This window comes from Mirounga leonina, unplaced genomic scaffold (assembly GCF_011800145.1).
Source record: "Mirounga leonina isolate KUSES-001 unplaced genomic scaffold, KU_Mleo_1.0 Mir_152, whole genome shotgun sequence".
NCBI classification, from domain to species: Eukaryota; Metazoa; Chordata; class Mammalia; order Carnivora; family Phocidae; genus Mirounga; species Mirounga leonina.
Genome location: NW_023270380.1, coordinates 18034294 through 18050983, shown reverse-complemented (window position 1 = coordinate 18050983; position 16690 = coordinate 18034294).

Here is a 16690-nt window from a genome sequence, read left to right as displayed (position 1 = left end):
TACATCTTCACTGGGAGCTCTTGGGTGACCAGGTACATCATTAGTGAGAGGTCGTATTTTGAAAGGAATCATTGTTTCTGAGCAGTAGTTCTCAAAGTTTGGCTCAAAATATTCAGTAAACTATGTTGTGAACAGATGTGCTGTCATCCAGGCTTTGTTGTTCCTTTTCTAGAGCACAGGTAGAGGAGATTTAGCATGATTCTTAGGGGCCCTAGGATGTCTGGAACAGTAAATGAGCATTAGCTTCAACCTAAAGTCATCAGCTGCATTGGCCCTAACGAGAGGGTCAGCCTGTCCTTTGAGGCATTGAAGCCCGGCACTGACTTCTCCTCTCTAGCTATGACAGTCCCAGACGGCATCTTCTTCCAGTAGAAGGCTGTTTCATCTACATAGAAAATGGTTGTTCAGTGTAGCCTCCTTCCTGAATTATCTCAGCTGGATCTTCTGGAGAACTTGCTGCAGCTTCTCCATCAGCACGTGCAGCCTCACCTGGCACCTTTATGTTATGGAGACCACTACTTTCCTTCTACGTCATGAACCAATCTGTGCTGGCTTCAGACTTTCCTTCTGCAGCATCCTCCCCTCTCAGTCTTCACAGAACTGAAGAGAGTCAGGGCCTTGCTCTGGGTTAGGCTTTGACCTGAGGGAATGGTGTGGCTGCTTTGACCTTCTATGCAGACCACTGACACTTTCTCCACATCAGCAATAAGGCTGTTTTGCTTCCTTATCATCCATGTGTTTACTGGAGTAGCACTTGTAATGTCCATCAAGAGCTTTTCCTTTGCGTTCACAACTTGGCTAATGTTTGCTGCACTCTTGCTGCACTCTGCCGCTTTGGAGAGATGCCTTCCTCATTCAACTTACTCATTTCTAGCTTGTGATTAAAGTGAGAGACATGTGACTCTTCCTTTCATTTAAACACTGAGAGCCCATTATTGCAGTGTTACTAATTGGCCTAATTTCAATATTGGTGTGTCTCAGGGAATATGGAGGTCCCAGGAGAAAGAGAGAGGAACGGCTGATAAGTGGAGCAGTCAGAACACACACACAGTTATTGATCAATTTTGCCATTTTGTGTGGGTGCATTTCATGGAACCTCCAAACAATTACAATAGCAACATCAGAGATCACTGATCACAGATCAGCAGAACAGATGTAATAATGACAAAGTTTGAAAATGCTCAATAATTGCCAAAATGTGATACAGAGACACAATGAGCAAATGTTGTTGGAAAAATGGTGCCAAAAACTTGTTGATGCAGGATCTTCCATCTGTAAAAAACTAAGTGTCTGCACAATGCAGTTGAGGAAAACACCATAAAATGAGGTATGCCTGTAAATGTAAATGGCCCTTACAAAAGGGTACCTTCTACTTGGTGTTTCAAAGCTTCTGCTGTGTCTGCTATTTCTTAAAAATAATGAGGCTAAAGTCATTCTTATGCTAAAGAGGAATATTTGGGGTGGCAAATTCTGCTCCTCTTCAGACTTCACTCTACCCTTAATATTAATGAAAAGTAATATATACTCAAATGTCAATTCCAGTTCTAAACTGAAATGTGTGCATCTAACCACTTTACATCGCCACTCCTTTCAGTTGCCTGGAACATTTTGATAACTAGGGTTTATTTTATAAAAATTAATAAACATATGAAAATAAGTATATGAAATTTTACTCTTAATGGTTTTCAGTTTGAGTTTATTAATATTTCCTTCTCATTTGTGATTTTAAATATCTTTCTGATTACATGACAACTGCTTTAAACATTGTATTGCTTTGTTTGAAATGAGTGCTATGTTTAAATAGTGATGTTTGATACAGAGAGTACATTCCATATCCAAAATGCATGACATAAAACATAAATTCAGAAGATACATATAATAACTGACCATTTCAAATACAGAATTTTATACCTTCTAAGAGATATTATAAATAAATATTATGATGATATGGGGTTTGGCTCAAGCGTCTGTCCTATTTATTTCAGGCTTATATTATAGAAATTAAAATTCATCAGGGAACGTAGATGTTTGAATTTGAATTTCTATAATTCCGTCTACTTTATATAAAAGTGACTAAGAGGTGAATATACTTTACTACTGTAAAGCTTTACATCAGGGCAGATTAATATATTTACCACAGAACTAATGTGGTGTTTCAGCATTTCTTCTATGTGATCCATATCATTCATTGTCCTTCTCCTTTACTGTGGCATATAGAAAATATGCTTAAAAATATGTTTCATCTGTGACTGCGATAGTAAATGTTCATTTATGTATAACTATATTGGCTGTTTTACACTGGTGATATATCAACATCAAAATGTAAATACCAAAATACAAAATTATTATCATGCCCCATGCAAATTGAAACAAAAAGTAAACCAAAAGCTTATATATAAACATTCAACTCATGTATAGTATTGTATGATTTTATTGTTGCCCTTAAGAACACTGCTAACATGGAGAACTTCCACTATTCCAGAGTTAGTTCTTAACACTTAGAATCTCACTTTTATCGATGAACAAATGACAAGCAATTCAGTGTGGAATGATTCTGCAAAATAAGAAAATCTCTTATCTTTAAAAGACAAAAGAGGGGCACCTGGGTGGCTCAGTCGTTAAGCGCCTGCCTTCGGCTCAGGTCATGATCCCAGGGTCCTGGGATCGAGCCCCACATCAGGCTCCCTGCTCCGTGGGGAGTCTGCTTCTCCCTCTAACTCCCCCTACTTGTGTTTCCTCTCTCGCTGTGTCTCTCTCTGTCAAATAAATAAATAAATTCTTAAAAAAAAAAAGACAAAAGAAATGCTGAATCAATCCTAGTTGCCAATCTGCACAGAGAAGGCAGGTTACAATAGAGTTCCTCACCACTCAGAAACAAAAGTATCTGACTTAGGCTGACTATTCAAATTGGGATCAATTCTCCTTACTGTATAAAATATTTTTGTGTCATCTGTAGTACTTTCTTTTAGAAAACATGTCACTGTATTAGCATCTTTAGATGGCAAAATGTCTAGTTAGCAAACATGTTCGTCTCCATATTTTGGAGAGTTGGGTAGAGGTGGGTTCACTGGTTGGGAAATTTCACAGTTGAAATTACTCTGTCAGGTATTTAAAAAATAATGACTATTTAGAGGTTAAGTAAGTTCAGGAATTGACATATAAAAGCTTAATTTTTCAAAGCATCAGGCCTATTTTCATGGTTGCTTTATCCAGCTTTTCTTTCTAAGTTTGCTAAACTAGTCAGCTCAAAAAGAAACTTATATAGAGCTTACACATGTTCCTTATTTTCTTCTATTTGTGATTAATAAAAAATATCAAAACAATGAATTTAGATGAATGCAAGATGGATTCATTTTCAGATCCATTAATTTTTCAAGGATAGATTTTTTTTTATGCCACTCATTGGCACTTTTTGATTTCTATTGAAAGAGACACAATCAAAATTACATTAGCAATGCCCCAGAACAATAATCAGGATTGTATTGTGCTCTTTTACTTTCCTGCTAAATAACGGCTAAGATGACCCTGTGCAGCATAGTTATTATTCTTCACAAAATAACATCTGAAAACATTCATACTTAGAAAGTTCACTATTTTCTATACTGTTCAGGCCCCAAAATGATTCCAACTAAATAGTAAAAAGAAAGAAAAAACCCCCAAAAATGACAAAAATGTGTCCAGTTCCACCCCCAGGTAATTACAGTGCTAAGTCTAATCATGTCTCTCTTATTCATAATTTTGCATGGATTTCATAGTCACAGAGATCTGATATTGAGTCCCATCTTGGCCACTTTGAGCTATGAGATTTGGGCAAATCCTGTAATCTCTTCACACTTCGGTTTTTGAGCATGTAAAATGTTATAACAAACTGACCTGAGAAGAGGAAAGAATTTATGCAAAATATTTAAATATCACATATAATAAATTCTCAACAAAAATAAATATAATTATTATCTTCCCCAAAAGAGAATTCATTTTTTAATATTTTAATTGACATCTACAATGTGGAAACGTATTTTGGAGGCAAATACTAATTTTTATGACAATCACACTTCATTTGCCTAAGGTACACAGAATTTGCATAGAACATTTTGTCACGTGGACCAGAGTCCATTTCCCATTCTGCCTCTGGATTAATAGCCAGTCCCCATCAGGGCTGAGAGACCCTCCTCCAGGCCCATTTGGAAGAAAGCCCCTCCTCCTGCCCTCAAGCTCTGGGGGTCCAGAAGACCCAGGTTCATAGCTCTGAGGGTGACTCTCAGTCCCACAGGGATGTCAGGGAAGTGGTATGGGGTGTTAACAGGGTTGCTTATCAACAGGAAAAGAATCATTACAGGAAGAAAATTGCAGGGAAATAATGAAAATGTGAGAATATAAGGTGGACATTAAAACATGGGCTCCAAAAGCTCATGGGTTTAAATAGAGGCTTTTCCACAGAATACCTGTGTGTTCTTGGGAGAGTTTTTGAGGCCTTTGCATAATGTTTCTCATCTACAAACCAGAGCTGATAACAGTTATCATATTAGGTTGTTGTGAATATTCAGTGGTATAATCTAAGGTACTAACTAAAGAGCTTACCTATTGTGAAGTGTACACACAGCTATTGAAGGTGGAGGAGACTTGTATTCACTGAGAAAAAATATGGAAAGACATAAAGTTAAAATGAAGAAGGCAAAGGTGTGTGAAAATTTAGTGTGTAAAATATTAATACTGAACAGATAACAAGTATTGGTGAGGATTCATGGATTGCTGATGAGAATAGGTGCAGACACTTTGGAAAATAATTCGGCAGTTCCTCACTATGTTAAATATGGAGAGACCAGATGGCCCAGCATTTTCACAACTAGTATATACCCAACAGGATTAAAGACATGTTCAGAGACAAACTTGTATGTAAGTGTTCATAGAGGCATTATTCATAAAAGCCACCAGCTGATGAATGTGTGAACAAAACGTGGTACCTGGTCGGGTGGATAATGGAATGTCATTCGGCCATGAAAGGGATTGAGGTGCTGACCCGTGCACCCACATGGATGAACTGGGAAAGCGCTGTGCCAAGTAACAGAAGCCAGACTTGAGGGCCACATACTTTATGACTCATTTATACGCAATGTCCAGAATAGGCAGATCTAGAGAGGCAGAAAATAGATTAGTGGTTGCCAAGGGCTGGGGGAGGGAACTGTCATTGGGAGTTTTTTGGGGGGTTGAAGTTGTTTTGGAATTAGTGGTTATGGTTGCACAACTTTGTGAATGTACTAAAAACTGTGAACTTCAGGATGGATTTTATGATACATGATTTATAGCTTGCTAAAACCATTGATACTAGGAAAAATAAGGCAGGAAAAAAAGCCTATTATGGCAAAGAAATAGTGAATTCCCTCAGAGAAAGTGTGTAGATTCCAAAATAAACTTCAATTTCTTTGTACGCAGAACTATGATTAAAATGTGGTTTTTCTCCCTTGAGATCACTAAGTCACCTGAGTAGCAAAATACGCTTAACTAACCAGAATGAGCACAGAAAGAATCAAAGTAAAGTAAATAAAATACAAAGGAATGAAGTATAATTAATACATTTAAAATATACTTATTACATACTTAATCTCTGGTTGCTACAATTTTTTTATGTAAATACCTTTTTTATATGAACATGAACTTGCTACAAATATAATGCACTTAGATTTAAATATACAAATTTAAATTTCAGTTCCAAAATCCATCTTGATGAGGTACTTTAAAAAAATACAAAGAGTAATACAAATTGTAATAGTTATCTTCTAATCATACCTCTGTTTCTAAGAGTTCTTCATTCTCTCTGAATTAATTACTTGGCTCCAGCAGTGAGCACTTATGATCTGAGTTTCCTAGCTTCACATATAGCACCTTCCAAGTTTCTCTGCTTCTCTTCAATGTCAGAGACTCTCCAAGTATACTTGATGGCTTATTTTGTGTGTATCTTTCCTCATTCTTCCGCCTGGACTTGTAAACATCACCATGATACCCATGCCAAGAGTCGCATAAAACACTGGTATTTCAACATAAATAGAGCTGTAATTTGTGAAGTAACCAAGTACTATAATTTGAAAGAGGACGGCAAGAACATCTAGAAAAACAACAACAGAAAGATAGTTAATAATGCATGAAGAGAAAAGAACTGAAATTTCACTCATCTGCTTGGCATGTTAGCTTTCACAGACACTAAATGCAATTCCTTTTCTGTAGTGACTTCAACAACACTCGGTGTGAAATCTGCCAACTTAAGCCTCTTAGGTATTACCCTATGCGGACTGATACTATACCCGGAAACTCTAGAACAGAGCAATGACCAAAATTTTTCTAATCGATTAGACATTTGCACTGATTGGTCAGTGTGGATCCACCATTAGCCAAGATTTGATCTTAGTTAACTGAAAACAGCAATTTACCAGGTTACTGTAGAAGTTTCTATACAATTGTGGAATCATATGCAAAATGGAGAAAAAGTGGGCATATGTGTGCTTGTATGTTGTGTGTGTGTGTGATGTTGGAAAGTGTATTTTTAGAACACACCTCTACTGATTCTGAATTCTCTATGCAAGCAGCAGTCTTGCCCCATTAGCTTAGATGTATAAAGTGACTTTGAGAACTAGGTCACAGACACATAAGCTGGACATAAATGAACAGTGAACCAGCCCTTCTTCTTTGGCTAGCTTGTTGGTAATGGGGTTTAATGGCAATAAAATAAATACACTTAAATCTACAGTTTATTTAAAATTAAGTATTGGGGTTATTCTGCTGTAGCAAATGAACAAAAGTTTTCCTTCTGAAATTAGTATTTAAAAAGGATCCAGCAAGTGTTAACTCACTGGAAATGCTGAAAAATGTTAAAACTTGAGGGTTCTGGGAAATTTTTCTGAAGAGAATAAATTTTATGGAGCTTGACACCAGAAAACGATGTTACAGGCATATGTAATTCCATATTCAATTTCAATGTATTTGTACTATCTCCAGTATTTTTCTCTTACAGTTGTTCTTTCCAACACAGGGCACCAAATACCTATCTAGACTTTGAAATCAGTCATCACTGGCTTTCTTCAATGTGAGTAATAACCTTTATTGGTCTTCCTCTTATTGCATATTTGATTTATTTCATACATCCACACAATAAGAATTATCTTGTCCTCTCATTTCTACCTGTAGTCTAGAGAACAGCTGATCTGTCTTGTGATTTGAGGTAACTAAACTGCATTCTAATGAACACACAATATTAAATTAATATTCTCCATAACGGTTCCAGGTACATGGAGGAGCACTGAATAATGGGAATGAGACAATGAAAAAACCCACTTACTTGGATATTCAAACATCAAAATATCTTTTACATGACTTAGTGTCAGTATACTCCATTTCTATTCATTCTGTTATTTCATATGCTAATCAGTATGATGTACAAATCATAATGCTGACTATAAATATCATTACTCATTCTTTTTTAAGCTTTTATGAGTCTTATTATTACTGTTAATGTAGATATTTGACCACATATCTTATATAATTAATCTTTTCAACTGGCCTTTTAGGCTACATTGGATAAAAGATCACTGTTTCAGAACAGACAGAATTTTTCTCTTTTTAGGGGAGGGAATACATATTAAGCACATTCAAAACCAAAATATTAAAGATATTAGATATCATTCTAGGAGGATGTGTTTCAAAAAGATAATGGTTCCTAAATTCTCTATAACCATGAATAGCAAATAATTATTTTAAGCACTGGTAGCTGACTCCCCAAAAAAGTGTCCACACCTAGGATTAGATCTGAGATTCTAGTAGGCTACAGATGACTGAAAGTTTTAATATTAGTTTAGTTTATTCTGTGGAGGGCAGAGAATGGTGTTTTTAAATGACCTTTCAGGAGTTATTCATGATGATTTTAAGTAAGTGTGTTCTGGAGAGTCTCTCGGATACAACCTCCTCTCTTCTTTGTTGTCCATACACATATTTTCGTGGAATTATTCTTCAGCCACTATCAAAACTCACCATAATTAACAATTTCCCTATCCATTAGCCCTTTTATCCTCTTCTGTCTTTCTTAGATGAGATTTCTCAGTCCACTGCTTTGACAACATCCACTCTATTGCCCTTTTGTAAAATATTTTTCTATTTTTCTTTTTATTTTTTTAGAGCAAGAGAGAGAGAGCCGAGCTGGGGGTGAGGGGAAAGGGCAGAGGGGGAGGGAGAGAGAGAATCTCAAGCAGACTCCATGCCAGTGTGTGGGGCTCAGATCCCAGGACCCTGAGATCACAACCTGAACCCAAATCAAGAGTCGGACACTTAACCGACTGAGCCACCCAGGTGCCCCCTCTTACCCTTCTGTGTTTGCATTGTGTTGATCTGGCCAGAGTAGCTAGAAAAGATGGCAGAGCTGAGCTGCAAAATGTTGACAAAGAACATGAAGGGGAGGAGGGCTTACCCACAGCAGCAAAATTCCTGCAAATATTGAAGGAGGTGTAGCTTAAACTGCAGTTGAAATATATGGCTTTAGAGGAGGAACAATTGTAGATATCTTCCTGTGTGTTCAAACGCTGTGCTAAGTGTGTAAATATTCCAACCACACAATGGGGCAGATAATATCTTCTTATGGAAGAGGAAATAAATCTCAGACAAATTGCATAACTTGCCCAACGTCATAAAGGTAGAACGTGGGGGAGATACTTAGCACGAGTATCACTAACCACTGCACCACTGTGTTTCACATTCTGCTATGTGTCGAGCAGTGTGGTCAGGACTTGACATATGTGTGTTGAGAAGCCCCCACTGTCTGTTGGTAACACTACAGGAGGCCGCACACTCCCCCACTCTCCACTGTACGTCCAGAGGAAGCCTGGGAATCATGTTTCCCAGAATCCTTTGCCAGACACTTTTTTGGTTTAGATTCCCCCAGTGGGGGTTCCTTGCATGAGGTTTGGATGGCTGAAGACAGAAGCCATGTTTCTCCAGTCACAGCAAAGCATGGAGAGAGGAGTTGCGCAGGCATGAGGTACTCAAGGCACCCACAGTGCTCCCAAGCAAACTGTTGACCTCAGCTCTGCCATGTGTGGTGCTTTGCTCTAATTTGGAAGTCTGCAGATGACAAGAGTAAGAGCAAGAGGTGACTTTCCCAGACCTTTCCTTCAGTTCTTCTGACAGTTTGTAAGTAGCTATTTCCTTGTATTCCATCCTTCCCTGCTGTAATTTCCAAGGAATTTCTTGTTTTTCAGTCCAAACATGGATACTGGTACTGTATACCTCAGAAGCCCCCATGTCATGTTTGGCCTAAATATACTTTTACTCTAGAGAATTCCTACCCCCAAGATCAACCTTGTACTCAAGAGATAATGGTAACCACCTAATGACATCTTTATAGATGAGTTTGACATATCAGGTTATCTTATAGTAGGTACAGGCTCTTATCTATGCAATATTTCTGTTTAAAACGATAAAGGGGATCATAGTGTTGTATATGTTCCTTTTTTAAAGCAGAATGTAGTATTAAATTTGATAAAGAAGTTTAAATTTAATGCCTGCAGAGTTCTCTGGATGATCCCACTTTTGTTTGTTTATTTTAGCATGAAAGTGTGCAACAAAAAAAAAATTAAGCTGTTGATGGAGAAATAACTAACACACCTAAAAAGATTATTTTCAAAGCTACATATTAAAGCTTTTGGGCCTTTTTATGATCTTTATTCTGCACATGACTGAGTAAAGCTTTAAGACTTAAATTCCCTTAGGTCTCTTAATGGTTAGGGACAATTTTTCTGACAACATGGTCACACAGTGGCATTGTGGGTAGGCTGGATCTCAGTACATAGCTTAGGATGCAGAGCTCCAACAAACTAGGAACATGTGTTGGGAACTGGAACAGTTTAGCAGAACACTTAATGATTATTTGGTTGAAAATCTCTGTAAAGGGAACAAGGCATTGGCACACCAAGCCTGCAGTGTTCTTTCTCATAAACATTTAAGTGAAACAAATAAGAGTTCATTTGCTTTTTACACCTGCCATTTCACCATTTGAGGTGTTGTACACTGATATTTACAGTGACCGACTCTGGTTCAAGAAACAGATGCACTTTTTAAAGTGCACTTATTTATCAGAAAAAAGGAGAATGTAATGTATCAAATGTAAGTGTTTTATATATAAGATAGTATATCAGCTAGAAAAACAAACGACAGACATGTACACTGAGGCATTATTTAATAGTCAAAAATGTATATTGCTTAGACAGTCACAGAAAGACAAATACTATGACCCCACTTATGATATATCTAAAATGATAGAACTCATCAAAGCAAAGAATAGAATGGTGGTTGCCAGACACTGGGGGAAGGGGAATGGAGAGGTGCTGATCAGTGTGTATAAAATTCTAGTTATGCAGGATAAAGAAGTTCTGAGGGTCTGATGTCTGGATCCTGTAGCTAGCAATACTGTGCTGTACCCTTGAAAACCTGTTAAGATGTAGATCTCATTCTATGTGTTCTTTCCACACCAAAACAAATACTTTTTTTTAAAATAATAGATATATTTGCTAAAATAAAGGGTTATTTTTTCCTCCAGAAATATCTGTACTTTCAGTTGACTTTAATGTTCAAAGGAAAACTTTTGAGTTTCTGAATCAAATATATGATTTACACCAGTGATTTTCAATCATTTTTAGAGCAACAGGACATTTTAAAAATATAAAACAGAAGTATTTATTTAAAGTAATGTTTATCCTAATTTCAAACTATTTACTATTTGTATGAGCTTTAGGAGAATAAAGAGATAAATCTGCAGAAAAGATTCTGCTTAAAGTAGCTTCATCTGTGGTGGTTATTGTTCGTTTTTTTAATCACAAGACTCAGTGTTAAATATCAAATGAAGGTTTCTAAGAATGATTAGAAAGCAGATTTCTTATCCATTGTGAAAATCAGAGGAGATTCTCTTAAGGATAAATGTTCAGCACCAATAATCAGGTGGTTGGAACCAACCACCTCTATATTTGAGGAGATAATAAAAAATGATGAGATAGACACAGGCATCCTTCCAAGGGTAAGTACGTGCGCACATGCAACAAAGGCCTGAAGGCTTCGCCAAGCCCAGTCCATCCCATATGGTTAGAGAGCAGCATCCTCTTACACTCAAAACCAGAGCAGATCTTTTACTGGACATCTTGGCTGGCCATTTAGGACCAGGAAGAGGCCCATCTTCCATGACCCATGTCTCAGTATAAGAAGGAAAAAAATCAGATTGGCACATTTTTGATTGATCATAGAAGACTCTGTATATTCTAGGGGCGCCTGGGTGGCTCAGTCATTAAGCGTCTGCCTTTGGCTCAGGTCATGATCCTAGGGTCCTGGGATCGAGCCCCACCATCAGGCTCCCTGCTCCACGGGAAGCCTGCTTCTCCCCCTCCCACTCCCCCTGCTTGTGTTCCCTCTCTTGCTTTGTCTCTTTTCTATCAAATACATAAATAAAATCTTAAAAAAAAAATGTATATTCTAGTGTGAGGGACAAAATAGAGAAGGTGTTTCTGTCTTGAGGTCCTTTTATTGAAAGCATGTGATTAGTGTAGCTCCGAAGAGTTGGTTTTCAGTCTCTACCTGTTGAGCATTAAAATCTTTAGGTTCTATTTTCTTGCGTTGACAGATTACGTCTTCTCTCTAGAAAAAGTTCTATCTTCAGCATAAGCAGGATGGAATAGACTTGAGCTCTCATTTCTGAGTTTTATAGAAGATCTTCAAGGGTTTTATAGCTAAAAAAGGAAGAAAGCTTTGTAAAATAAAACAAAAATTTAAGAGATATACAGTACCATGTGTTTGGTACTAATCGTAATGATAATAACTAGAGGAGGCATTTATTGGAAACATACTGTCTACCAAGTACAGTGTTAAGCACCTCAAAGTATATCATATATTTAAAGTCAGAACAGACAACCATGTGTTATAATTACTGTCATCTGTTTTGCCTGTATGAAGAAAGTCAAGTTCAAAGAAGTCATTGCAGCTAATTTTTAAAAATATTAATATCGATATTTCACTCTTCTTAATTTCAATTTAAGTTAATAAAGGGGGCAGTTTTACATATGTACTTGCAGAGGGAGAGGCACCATTTGACGTGGCAGAGTGGGGAACCACAGATACAGTCTTAGAATATATTAAATATGGAAGACAGAATTGATCAATTCTCCCTTTCTCCATAGGGTTGCTGTGTTCCTATTTTACACTTGATCTTAGCCAAAATGCCGAGAAGCGATTGCTGTGTTCCTGTTTTAAAATTCTAATCTTTCCCAACTTTCTTTCATTTATAGGAGCCATGTTATAGTTCTAGCCATTAAATTTTAAACAAGAATTGCTGGATGAGGGGTGCCTGGGTGGCTCAGTCAGTTAAGCAGCCAACTCTTGGTTTCGCTCAGGTCATGATCTCAGGGTCCTGGCATCGGCTCCACACTCAATGGGGAGTCTGCTTGAGATTTTCCCTCTGCCCTTCACCTCCACATTATCTCTCTCTCTCTCTGTAAATAAATAAATAAATATTAAAAAAAAAGAATTGCTGGATAAGATTTCTCAAAAAGCTTTTTTTTTTTTTTTTTAAAGATTTTGTTTATTTATTTATTAGAGAGCGAGCGAGAGAGAAACAGCATGAGAGGGGGGAAGGTCAGAGGGAGAAACAGGCTCCCCACCGAGCCGGGAGCCCGATGTGGGGCTCGATCCCAGGACTCTGGGATCATGACCTGAGCCGAAGGCAGTCGCTCAACTGACTGAGCCACCCAGGCGCCCCTCTCAAAAAGCTTTTTAACAAGGGATAGTCTCTGTTCATATGCTGATTTTCTCTTTGCACTGTATTGCTTTGCCTTTTCTCTGCCTGGAACTCAAACATGACACCTAGAGATATAGCAGAAATACAAGAGGTAGGATGCAGAAAAGCCAGCTGATACAGTAACGGAGCAGAGACAAAGGGGCCTGGGTTCATAACAGTGTCATCACCGTACCTGCTTATATCTTGACATCTTAAGTGGGGGAAAAAAAAAAGCCCACTGTTTTTTAAGATTATTGTTTGGTGGATTTCATGTTCCTTACATGTTAACATAGTCCCAGCTGATACAGAATTAGGACCTGGAAGTAGGGTTCTGCAAATAACAGAAGTTACAGTGTACGACTACCACAGCAGGAGAGGGTAGGTGGGGAGGACACACAGGCTGTCATCTGCAATGCTGGTGGCCCTTGATTTCCACTAGCAAAAATGTGGGCATATTTCATATGTGGTTCCTCATGACATAGGCTACATGCTGCCAACTGTTGGGAAATAAGAACAATTCAGAATACTGACTGACTTTTGTAAATTTTTACTGATTTTAAAAGAAAAATGGTGATATCAGATTGGACCTATCCACTTTACTCACAGAGAGAGGAAAATTCCATTTCTAAGAGAAGAGGACGAACTTATATACCATCATGGATGTAAGTTTACATAATTTATAGCCTATATGGCTGAAAATGATTGTTTCTAAATACCGAACAATATCCATAAGAAGGCACAGTAAGTGATTCAGTTGTGCCTGGAAAACTTTACCATAAAATTTTCTATTAAGAATTATCTGATACAAAGCGGGGCACTAAGGAAGATGAGAACCTGGGTGCCATTAGGACACAGTCTCTGGATTTCCTCAAGGCAGTGACCCTTTAGGGATAGCATCCTGTGTAGAACGTAGCAACCTTTAGTCTAAAGCAACTGTCAGGACCAACCACCTTATCTAGATAAAATCTGGAAAGGGGCACAAGAAATTATCCACAAAAAACATTTTGTTTTGTTAGAATGGGTCTATATCAGCTTGTCGTTGTTCAAGGGAGTTCAGTCTTCAACTAGCAGAGAGTTCTGACTTGGTGATAATTTCTACTAGAAACTTCCAGTGTCCCAAACAGGCTTTCATCACAAAGAGGCCACATGGTATAATGCCGGCCAAAGAAATACAACAGGGAACCAACAATGGGTTGAGGGTCTCATACATTTTTTTAAGGAAGCCAACACTGCTGTCATTCTTTTTTATTTTCTACTCCTGGATCCTCTGCTGTGTCTGTACTGTCTGCCTCCTAGCTTCTGTAAAGTGTTAAGTGAGCCCCAATGTGGGGCTTGATCGCATGACCCTGAGATCATGACCTGCGCAGAAATCAAGAGTTGGATGCTTAACTGACTGAGCCACCCAGGCGCCCCTACCTACATTCTTTAAAAACTGTTTCAGAAATTAAGGAAAATTTATCACAGAACAAAGTTCTTAATGAAGCACTTAAGATCTTAGGTTTTACCTATCATTTCCAGGGAGTTTGACATGTATGAATAATAGGTCTGGGAATGTTTTTTTATTAAATCGAGTATCCAAAAAAAAAGCCCACTTCCAAAATGTTTATGAGCTAATTCTTTTTAACATTAGTGAAATCACCATCAAATATAAATCAATTAATTAAAATGTGTAAAACTTTGGAAGGAAGCACTAATATATAATAAGAATCAAGAAATACCTCAAGCAGCTATTCCTTGGACATAAGTCATTCTGTCACATCTGGAGAAAATGACAGTATGCACTATTAGCTATGTCCCCATGAATAATATATCTGCCAACTCATAATAGATTTGCTCTTACAATTTCTAGGCTTCTTCCAGATATTCTCCATTGCTTACCTTCCAACAATAGCATGTGTTCCTAAGACTTTCCACTCATCTTTAGGAAAATCACTGGTAGCATTTTGAGCTCTGTTTCAAGTAGATGCTATTCGCTTTGGGTAAATCAATTGATATCTCATTGTCTTACTTTATCTTTGCTTCTCAAATTACAGTTTACATACTTACAGGGATATGATATAATGTAGCACAGTATCAAGCCACAGGAGACTCAAATGCTTATTAATTTAAGTAAAGAATGAATTATTATAAATAAAAAAGAAAAAATTCTATGACTTTATGCATTAAATTTCCAAAATAATGTAACCAACAGATTGTTGAGGAAAAGTTTCACATCCTGATCTATGATTAATTAGTGGAAAATGGGACATTATTTCTTATTCTCAGCCTACTCATATATTAATTTATTAACATAATTTCTGATTTCTCTCATTAATTTACCTTCTTATTTGGGAACACCAAAGGTTAATTAAAAATAATCCTCAAGATATTTATTTGCCATTTTCACTTCTTGAGTTATTTAATAGATTTTCAGAGCACAAAGCTCTGCAAAGTACCTTTTAGGTAACATTTCCTCATAGCTAAAAGTACTTTGAATACCTCTGTCCCTATGCTCCCATGCCAAAATGTTACCTTTTGTTATCTGGAACAAGTTAAAGAGTCCATGCTAGACATGTCAGTTCACCTATATTTACCTGGAAGTCGAGTGAATGATCTCTTCATCGTCCAGCTACAGAACATGGATAAATAGGAATAGCTGGGAGACGGGAGTGTGTCCACAAGCTGAAGGGGCTCACGGGCTGCAGTCTGGACCAGTCTCCTAACGCCAGTGGGCACTCACTGGACCAGTCAAGGAGCTGTCTACTATAGATTAGATTATGTTCTCAGTGCTTTGGGGGTTTCTTGGGATCTAGACATCATTATCAGATTAGACCTGACAGTAAATTAAATAGGAACTTTAATTTTACTCTAATATTCAGTAATTTTGATAATATCTAAAAATCTAGTTTGATACTCTAATATCTAGTATCCCCACCAATTAAATAATATCAAATAGATTGTATATCCTTAATTTGCTATTCCTAGAATTTGGTATGTAACAAGTACTTAATCTTTGTTAGTAGTGATGAGATATATTTACATGTATGTGTATATGCATGTAAATAAATAGCTGTTGGGGTCATAAGTATGAGTGAACTGTGACAAGTTTCCTTGTTTATTTGTGAGACCCAAAGGGTAAAAAATAATTATCCAGGTAACAAACACCACTGACAAAGGGAGGTAATCAATCGCATTGGAACATTTCTTCCAGTAATTGATGCATCTTTTGGTTTGGTTTGTTTTAATTCTACTCATGATCTAGATTAGAAAAGTGAATTATGAAACTGAGAAAGGCACTGGACAAGATAGGTCTGGACTGACTGACTTCGGTCACTTATCAGTTACAAATAGTATCTTCTGTCTGTTTTTATCTTGTGGTTTCCTGCTGAGCATGTAAAGAAAAGGATTAGAATGACAACCAGGGAGGTTACATAACATGGATGAGGTCAGAGATACACAGTTTAGTGTTATCTTTCAGAGCACATATAAGGCCCTTAAATTGTAAAACCTAATTTCTCTGAGAAAGCTTGTAAAAGGAAGAGAAAAATAGCAAATCATAAATCTGGCCCTCTGCCACTATCAGAGCCGAAGGAACCTTACCAGCTTAATCCGTTTGAGTTACAAAATAAAAATATAATCTCACATAATCAGGATTGAGTTTTGTTACCTTCAAGTAAAGAATTTTATGTGGGTACTTTTCCAGTAATTTTAAATGTTTTAAAATATTTATTTTTTTAAGTTTTTATTTATTTATTTATTTATTTATTTATTTATTTATTTATTTATTTGAGAGAGAGAGAATGAGAGAGAGAGAGAGCACATGAGAAGGGGGAGGGTCAGAGGGAGAAGCCGACTCCCTCTGAGCAGGGAGCCTGATGCGGGACTTGATCCCGGGACTCCAGGATCACGACCTGAGCC